The sequence below is a fragment of the Magnolia sinica genome, chromosome 1 (genome assembly GCF_029962835.1).
Source record: "Magnolia sinica isolate HGM2019 chromosome 1, MsV1, whole genome shotgun sequence".
Taxonomy (NCBI): Eukaryota; Viridiplantae; Streptophyta; class Magnoliopsida; order Magnoliales; family Magnoliaceae; genus Magnolia; species Magnolia sinica.
The window spans coordinates 115,889,319-115,899,355 of record NC_080573.1 but is presented as its reverse complement, the minus strand read 5'-3'; the positions used below and the strand labels follow the sequence as shown (position 1 = coordinate 115,899,355).

At 40.8% G+C, this 10,037-nt stretch overlaps 1 non-coding gene across 1 annotated transcript; it reads right to left on the bottom strand.

The window, feature by feature from the left end:
- Nucleotides 1-277: 277 nt before the first annotated feature.
- On the bottom strand, nucleotides 278-384 carry LOC131221678 (small nucleolar RNA R71). The gene has a single exon (XR_009159527.1). It is a non-coding gene; the product is annotated as a small nucleolar RNA R71 (small nucleolar RNA).
- Between the last annotated feature and the right edge of the window lie 9,653 nt (nucleotides 385-10,037).

Sequence of the window (10,037 nt, the reverse complement as noted above, 5' to 3'; positions counted from 1 at the left end):
AATGGACATCAAGCCAGGAGTTATCCAACTCCTTCCCAAATTCCATGGACTTGAATAAAAAAGTCCATATTTACATTTGAAAGAGTTCGATGAGATTATAGCTACATTATGTTTTCCTAATGTATCTGAGGATACAATTAGGCTGAAACTCTTTCCTTTTTCCTTAAAAGAGAAAGCTAAGACGTGGTTACATTCACTACGTCCTAGATCCATTGGCACATGGAACGACATGCAGAGGGAATTCATAAAAAAATTCTTCCCACATCATTAAACGATTACCCTCAGAAAAGTAATCATGAACTTTGCCCAAAAGGAAGATGAAACATTCTTCCAATGTTGGGAAAGGTTCAAAGATTTGGTCAGTTCATGCCCACAACACGGATTTGAAACGTGGCGCATTACAAATTTTTTCTATGATGGACTGACATCTTCCATGCTCCAAATGGTCGAGACAATGTGTAATGGAGAGTTCATTAATAAAGATGTCGACGAGGTATGGGATTACCTCGATAGTCTTGCTGAAAAAACACAATCATGGGACTATTACCCAAAGTCGAACACCACGTCTAGGCTGACTCAATTAAAGGAGAAAGGTGGATTATATCTCTTGAAAGAAGAGGATGATCTCAAGTGTAAAGTGACTACGCTCATAAGGAAAGTTGAGGCCATGGAAGGAAAGAAGGATAAGGTTAATGAAATTGTTTACGGCATCTGTGATTGCAACATTCATACAACTGAAAATTGTCCTACAATACCCGCCTTTCGAGGAGTATTGAATGAACAAGCCAATGCCGTAAACAACTATCAAAGACCTTTTACTGGACCTAACTCCAATACATACAATCCTGGCTGGAAAAATCATCCAAACTTTAGTTGGAGGAATGGACAAACGGTTACTCCTCAAGGTTTCTTCAATCAAAATCCAAATCAAGTGAAACCTCAAGAGGAACCGGTTCAAAATTCCATACAAGAGCTGGCTCAAGCAATACGGGGAATCACAGATTTTATGCAAAAGATAGATTCTCGTATGACGGTTATAGAAAAGGGAATGCTTCCTGCACAACCTCTCCCCAATCTTAAACCGCAGTATGAGATTAATGATCCCAGCTCTTCAAATCAGATGGGGCACGCTAAATCCATCACCACTCTTAGGAGTGGGAAGATCATTGATAAAACTCTTCCGGTTAGACCCGAAAAACCTCAAGAACCAGAACAGGACAACAATGATGGAGCTAGTGATGCCTCACAAAAATTAGAACCGGAACTTCTAGAGAAGCTAGTTGCTCCATTCCCCCAACGGTTGGTTTCACCAAAACCTCTCTCTAACTCTCAGGATATCCTAGAGGTGTTGAAACAAGTGAAAGTCAACATTCCTCTACTTGATGTCGTGAAACAGATACCCTCATATGCCAAATTCCTGAAAGACTTATGCACGACCAAACGACGGCAGAGTATTCAAAAGAAGATCTTCTTGACCGAGAAAGTGAGTGCCATCCTAAAGCAAGACGTGCCACAGAAATTCAAGGATCCCTGTAGCCCAACCATATCATGTGTAATCGGGGACCATCGAATTGATCATGCACTTCTTGACTTAGGAGCGAGCGTCAATCTGATTCCCTACGCGGTATACAAACAGTTAGGTTTGGGTGAATTAAAACCCACCCTAACCACACTACAACTTGCTGATCGCTCTGTTCGTGTACCAAGAGGGATAATTGAGGATGTGTTGGTCCAAGTTGATAGATTTTACTACCCTGTAGATTTTATCATCCTGGACACCGAACCCATCAATAACATAAGCACTCAGATCCCCGTCATTCTTGGCCGCCCATTTCTTGCCACTTCAAATGCAATTATCAATTACAGGAATGATGTCATGACTATGTCTTTTGGGAATATGACATTGGAGTCAAACATCTTTTTTAATAACGGCAGAAACTTAGAGGAGGATGACGATTTCTACGACATTAACATGATTGACTCTTTCGTGGAAGATATGACACCTCTGACCTTGTCCTCCGACCACCTAGAGACGTGCCTGGCCCACTCCCATGATTTTGATGATGACATGATTAGGGAGACGTGCACCTTGCTTGATACTGCACCGGTACTTGAAGTTAACCGGTGGAGGCCACAATTTGAAGAATTGCCATAAACCGATGTAGTGCCTCTACCATCTAATCTCAAGCCGCCGAAGCTTGACCTAAAACCTTTGCCCTCTGATTTGAAATATGCTTATTTAGGTCAAGATGAGACATACCCGGTGGTGATCTCTGTCCACCTGGAGAAAGAACAGGAGAGTATGCTCATATCTACTCTCATTGAGCATAAAGGAGCCTTGGGATGGACGATAGCGGACATCAAGGGAATCGATCCCTCGATTTGTACTCACCGCATATATCTTGAGGATAATGCAAAAATCACCCGGCAACCACAACGTAGACTAAATCCAAACATGAAGGAAGTGGTTAAGGCCGAGGTTATTAAACTATTGGACGTGGGTATCATATACCCTATATCTGATAGTCAATGGGTGAGTCCAACTCAAGTGGTCCCTAAGAAGTCCGGAATCACCATCGTAGCCAATGCCAATAATGAACTCGTGCCAACTAGAGTCACTACTGGTTGGAGAATGTGCATTGACTACAGGAAGTTGAATACCGTCACGAGGAAAGACCACTTTCCTTTACCATTCATTGATCAGATCCTGGAAAGGTTAGCTGGTCATTCCTATTACAGTTTCCTTGACGGGTATTCGGGCTACAACCAGATAGAGATAGCCCCTGAAGACCAGGAAAAGACTACATTTACATGTCCCTACGGCACCTTTGCCTACCGAAGGATGCCATTCGGACTATGTAATGCCCCTGCCACCTTTCAGCGATGTATGCTTAGTATCTTTTCTGATATGGTGGGGCAATATCTAGAGATCTTCATGGACGACTTCTCTGTTTACGGTCCATCTTTCAGCAAATGCTTGGAAAGTCTTAAATGTGTGCTGAAAAGATGTGAAGAAAAGAACTTGGTAATTAATTGGGAGAAGTGCCATTTCATGGTTCAGAAGGGAATTGTCCTTGGGCATATCATCTCGTCCAAGGGAATCAAGGTAGATAAGGCAAAAATCAATCTTATCTCTAACCTACCTCCACCCAAGAACATCAGAGACGTGCGATCCTTCTTAGGACACGCAGGATTTTACAGGCGATTCATAAAGGACTTTAGTCTCCTCTCTCGTCCTTTATGTACTCTTCTTCAAAAGGATGCTCCGTACAAGTGAACTGAGCAATGCCAGGAAGCTTTCACCAAGCTTAAGGGCACATTAACCACTGCACCTATCATGCAGCCACCCGACTGGAACCTTCCTTTTGAGATTATGTGCGACGCTTCTGATTTTGCTCTTGGGGCGGTCCTAGGCCAGAGAAAAGATAAGAGGCCCTACGTCATTCATTATGCAGGTAGAACTTTAAATTCTGCCCAGGTGAACTACTCGACTACGGAAAAGGAACTCTTAGCCGTAGTGTTCACCTTGGATAAATTTAGGTCCTACTTGATCGGATCCAAGATCATTATCTACACAGATCATGCGGCACTTAAGTATCTTCTTTCTAAGAATGATTCGAAGCCCCATTTGATACGATGGATCCTTCTATTCCAAGAATTTGATTTGAAAATTAAAGATAAAAAGGGAGTAGAGAACGTAGTAGCCGACCACCTTTCTCTCCTTAATACCTCTGATTCCCTTGAGGCGACCCATATCAACGATATGTTCCCTGATGAACAACTGTTCAGAGTCTCCCATTCACCTTGGTTCGCTGATATTGCTAATTATCTTGCTACAGGTGCCATACCGACACAGTGGACTGCGCAAGATAAGGAGAAATTCTTCACTGAGGTGCGCAACTTTTTCTGGGATGATCCTTATTTATTTAAATATTGCCCAGACCAAATCCTAAGGAGATGTGTGCCAGACGATGAGCATCAGAGCGTCATCTCCTTCTGTCATTCATAGGCCTGTGGTGGTCACTTTTCTGCTAAAAAGACCACGGCCAAGATTCTGCAGTGTGGCTTTTACTGGCCCACTATGTTTAGGGACACTCATGAGTTTTGCAAAGCTTGTGAGCGTTGTCAGAAATTGAGGACATTGTCTCGTCAAAATATGATGCCTTTGAATCCCATCCTTATCATTGAAGCATTTGATTGCTGGGGCATCAATTTCATGGGACCATCCCCCAATCGTTTGGAAATCTATATATTTTGCTCGCCGTGGATTATGTTACTAAATGGGTCGAAGCGATTCCGTGTCGAACTAATGACCATCGCACGGTCATTAAATTCCTAAAAGAAAACATCCTTTCTCAATTCGGAACGCCTCGAGCCATCATTAGTGATGGGGGCTCACACTTTTGTAATAAACCATTTGAGAGCTTAATGAAGAAATACGGTATCTCTCATAGGGTGAGCACCCCGTACCACCCACAGACAAGTGGGCAAGTTGAGATTTCTAATAGGGAAATTAAACACATTTTGGAGAAAACGGTTAACCCTGATCGTAAGGATTGGTCAATCCGATTGACCGATGCCTTATGGGCATACCGTACTGCCTTTAAAACCCCTATTGGAATGTCTCCCTTTAGACTTGTCTATGGGAAAGCTTGTCACTTACCTATGGAGCTGGAACTTAAAGCGTACTGGGCGATCAAAAATCTTAATTTCAATCTGGACAATGCTGGCTCGCTACGCAAACTTCAATTGAATGAACTTGAGAAAATCCGGAATGATGCGTACAATAATTCGAGAATTTACAAGGACAAGATGAAAGCATTTCATGACCAACACATTTTGCGAAAATCATTCACGCCTGGTCAGAAGGTCCTTTTGTACAATTCTCGATTACATCTCTTTCCGGGTAAGCTTCGATCTCGTTGGACCGGCCCTTACATTGTTGTTACTGTTTTTCCTCATGGGGCCGTTGAGATAAGAGATCCCGACAATGGCAAGGAGTTTAAAGTCAATGGACATCGATTGAAACCATTTGTCAAGAAATTTGATTCAGAGGACATGTCCATGCCCCTGACTGCTCCTGTTTACCAGGATTGATCTCCTAGTCTGATGGAGGTATAGGTAAGTTTATCGCTTTCATAGGACTAGGGTAGTTGCTTTATTTGTCTGGCTGAAGACGGTAAACTTAGCGCTCCTGGGAGGCAACCCAGCTCTTCATTTCGTTTTTATCATTAGTTAGTTTAATGTTTGTGGGTAACATTACTGCAAACCCTCACGAGACTACAACTCGTCCACTAGGGGTAACCTAGGGGTTTAAAGGCTTGTTGCATACGCTAAATGCAATCGAGAGCACCTACGAAAGTGGTATAGGTAGGATTTTATTTTTGTTATTTTTATTTTAACTTCTGTTGGTTTTTCTCTTATGCTGACCCGCTCTTATGTAGATATCTTTGGATAGCCTCTTGATTCTTTCGTCCAGGTATTATCTTCCCATCACTCCTCTTATATTTTCATTGTCCCATGTGTATTGCATGCCTATTTCTTCTACATTGAGGACAATGTAGATCTTAGGTTGGGGGTGGGAGATTAGGTTTCCTAATCAGTGCTTTCTTAGTCTTGAGTGAAAATTGTGAAAATTTTAAATTTTTTCTGGAATTTCATATGACTTCAAAATGATTTTGATGGCCATCTGGGACACGGGGAATTGTAAAATACATGATGTTGGTAATTTACGACTCTTGGATTCAATCATCTGTTAAATTTCACAGCTAAGTTTGAATTATTAATCCATTATTAGAAGTTGTAGACATCGATGGAGTCATGAATTCACAGGACACATCTCATTTGCATATTAAGGTTTTAGTTCGATATTGAAGGATTAACTTGGTAATCACTAAACAAGAAAGGAACCAACTTAGGAAATTGAATGGATTTGGCAAACAGTCTTTACCATAAGTTTGCTCCCTATAGGTGAGGATTCGATTCCCCATGGATGATATTTGAGAAGAGTTGGGTATACAGTCTTTACCATAGGTTTGCTCCCTATAGGTGAGGATGTGATCCCTCTTCTTGGTGTTACTTCTAATGAAAAAGTCAAAAAATAAAAGAATAAAACTATAGTGTGTGAGGCAAGTTCTGGTTATCGTAAATTCTCTTATTGGTTACCAATGATATCCTTAAATAGAGAGGTGAATCTTAATGTTGATAAGTTGAGATTAGACTATACATCCATGGAATTCAATGTTTAGAATTGTTCTAATTGATGGACTAATATTTTGAACTTGATTATGAAATTTATTATGTACTTGAGTCTAGGAGAGAATTATGCCCAACATTCATGAATCTTAAGAATTTTCACATCTCAACCATGTGTTCATAAGTCACTCGGGTTTACAAGAATTGTCTTTTAGTTCTGAAAGTAATTTTTGCATATTTTGCTCGGGACTAGCAAAATGCTGGTTAGGGGTTGTGTTTAAGGTCAAATACTGCATATAAGACCCCAGTTATTGCTTGGATTTACGAACATGATACCGTTTAATGGCCGCTTTAATCATGTTTGTGATGCAGAGTGTATTTGCGAGCATGGACTGAAAAGGGAGCTTAAAACATGGATTTAACGGTCTGAAGTCACCAAGGCAACCGACGGACCCCAAGAGACCAAGATCGATGGATGTGCACACCAGGGATTCAAGAAAATCGAGAAACTGAAGCTCAAGTGGCCTGAAAGTCAGCCAGAATGCAAGATCACAGGGTTTCTACCATCCATTCGGTTCGAAACTTCACATATGGCCTAAAGACCATAAATAACCGTACACGTCAAATTTCGACCGTTGGATCGTTGTGGACGTGGCCCAACGTTCATATCAGCCCATGAATCATCAACCTGTGGCCCACTGGATCTCTGGATACGCTGCAATTTTGGACTCAACGCCTTAAATGAGGCAAAAAAAATGGATGGACGGCACAGATTTCTCTCGAACATCACGATGAACCCATATGTACATTGCATGTACATAGGGTACATGTGCACGAGAGGTGCACCGGACGGAGAGTCCGGTCAAGCAAAGGGCTGACCCGAAGTCCGTCTTTGAAAAGGAACAACGTCCGACGCTGTTTTGCCAGGAGATCGCTGTGGGCCCCACTCACTCCTCAGTTCGATGATCCAAACCGTCCACTTGTTGTAGGAGATGGCTAAGAACAACGCCTAGGTGTCCTTTTTCCACCATGCAAGCATCTTCATGATCCCAGCCGTTCAAATGCAAGATGAACGGTGTACCGCCAAGTCTTGTGGGCCGCAATGAAATCAAACCGGTCTCGTCCGTCCCCAACGGTTTTTCAACGTGATTCGAATGGACGGAGTGGATTTTCGACTCGGCCTCAATAAATGGGCCATCGCATGAACAGAGTCGACTTGCGGCGACTCTGTTCGCAACAGGAAGCTGCGGTCGTCTCTGGTGGGCCACCATCATCAAATCTCATGTTGATCCAAGTCATTCGGATGGAGCAGGAGCGGAAACCGACCGTGCAAGGGAGTTTTCTCGAAGATATCCGCGGTAAACATCACCGAACACATCCTTCTTCCGGCTGCGAAATCTTTACTGCGTAGGCTCTTTCTGCGTAAACAGGGAGTCCGACTCCGTTGCAAACGGACTGCGAAGGAGAATTCGGGGCTCGACTCAGCCATCACTGCCGGAATCCTATAAAGGAGGTGAAAGAAAAGGAAGGAGAGGGCTTGGCTTAGAAGGAACGGAAGAAAAGAAGAAGAAAAGAAGAAAAAGCTAAGGAACGGAGAGAGAGAAGTGAAGCAGCCTGGTTTTTCTTCTTCTTTTCCTTTATATTTCTTTTATTTTTTAAAGACTTAGCCCATTCATATGTGGCTAAACCTCTTAGCTAGGGCTAAGAGGTGAAGCCTGTAGAGAGATGGGAGATCCTACTTTGTGCCTTTAATTTAAATTTCTGAACTGAATTTGATTTTAAGTTGATTATTAAAGGAATATTTTCTTAGTCTTGAATGGTCTGTTGTGACTGAAATTACAATGGGTTTGCAATGGCTTTGAATATTTCTTTTTCTCTTTTGATGTTTATGACGTCAGAGGCCCTGTTGTTCACCATCGTCTTCTGGGCATGGTTGGATGATGGTACCCTTCTTGACCTTCATGGCATGTTGACTGGTTGGTAATTAGTTTAATTCTTTTGTTAACTTTGTCTCCTAGGCATGGTGTGGTGATGGAATCCATTCTAATTCATATACCTTTCATCTCTTTAAAATTATATCAAAAGAAGTTCAGTTTAATTTTCATGATTTTTGAAGCAGGCATAAGATCTCCCTGATCTCTACAAGTGGATCCTCTGAATCCCTAGTTTCCTTCCTCTTAATTCCTTAAAGTTTTAGATAATTATTCCACAATTATTCCTTAAATTCTATTTGGTTTAGATCACATCTTAGTCTAGTTCTAGTTCTACTTGGTTTCAGATAACGTGCAGGTATCAGTCCCTGTGGATTCGACCTTGGTCTTACCGAGTTTATTACTACATCACAACCTTATACTTGGGGAGTGAACAAATAGATCCGAGAGAGAGAGTTTTAATAACACTCTGACACGAAAATAGGATATTAAGATGCACCCGGATTTGAGGAGACATGTCTCTCTTATGAAAACGGTCTTAGAAAGTGGGCCACATTTAAGCGTTATAAAAAATTATTAAAATGTTTGATTATAATAAAATAATTTTTGGCAAAAACCAAACCCATCAATATATTAAAAAAGATTCACCCAAGTTTAGGACCGATTTGCACTCCCTTACATGTGAGTATCGTGCATGCTCGCCTAGTTAACTGATAGGCCTATCTGAGGTTGGTTCCTCGGAAGGCCCAAGTTGTCCAGTTTGGTGTACAGTTTCTCAATAAAAATGAAATTGCTTCTTAAAAAAAAAGAAAAAAAAAGAAAACTGATTTCTTTGTTTGCACGCATGAATGAGCTAAAGCACAATGGAACACTTTTTCATAAAACTATGGAGAGGAAAACTCTATAAATATGAAAAAAATCTTCACCCTATTAGATTTCGAACTATCTTTTGCACTTAAAAAAATATAGTTAAAAAAACACTTTATTTTGGCCCCTTTTTATAGTTTCTTTAATTTATTATTATTATTTTCTTGAAAATACTCCAATAATAAATGGTTTGGATTATTTTTAAACATCACTCATTCAGGAGTATGGCTCCCAGCCTCAAATAAGCCTCCCTTACTAACAGGGCCAATAGTAATGGATTTCCAAGCTCTTCTCAAGCCCCGTTAACGAGGTTTGTAAAGTTCACGTGTATATTGTTCAGCTATATAACTACAGAAAAGCAGATATGACTGATCTGCACAATATCCGAGACTTCCATGAGATGGGACGCCTTGTACATTTCATATATGCCAAAAGATCACGCTAGTTTACTTCATGCCTGGCCCTAGTGTTCAAAACAAATGGAGGTCTCAAATGATTTTTCATTGAACCTGGTCATATAGTCTGCACCATTTCATTCCATTACCATAGCTAACAAAAGTACACATTTTCATCATTTAATCTAGCATATCTCTCTCAGCTGGGGGTACATGAGAGAAAGCATCACAACCAAATATCTCCAACCCCAAGTAGTTAACTTCCTGACCACTTTATACCTCATCTAAAATTTTACAATCAATCGGCATAGGCAGAAATCGATTCACTAAATAACAAGTTATGTTAACGGGCTCAGTCCATAGCTCCTTGCTTAACCCAACATTACTTAGCATACTTTAGACTTTTTCCAAAAGAGTCTGATTTATACACTCCATCACACCATTCTACTCTAGTATATGCCTTATAGTGTTATGCCTCACAATTCCCTCATTCTTATAAAATTGATTAAATTCTTTATAAGTAAACTCTTCGTCATCATCGGTCATTAGAACTTATAGTTTTTTTCTTGACTGTTTTTCAATTATAACTTTTCATGACTTAAAAGTGACAAATATATCGAATTTATGTTCTAGAAAATAAACCTAAACT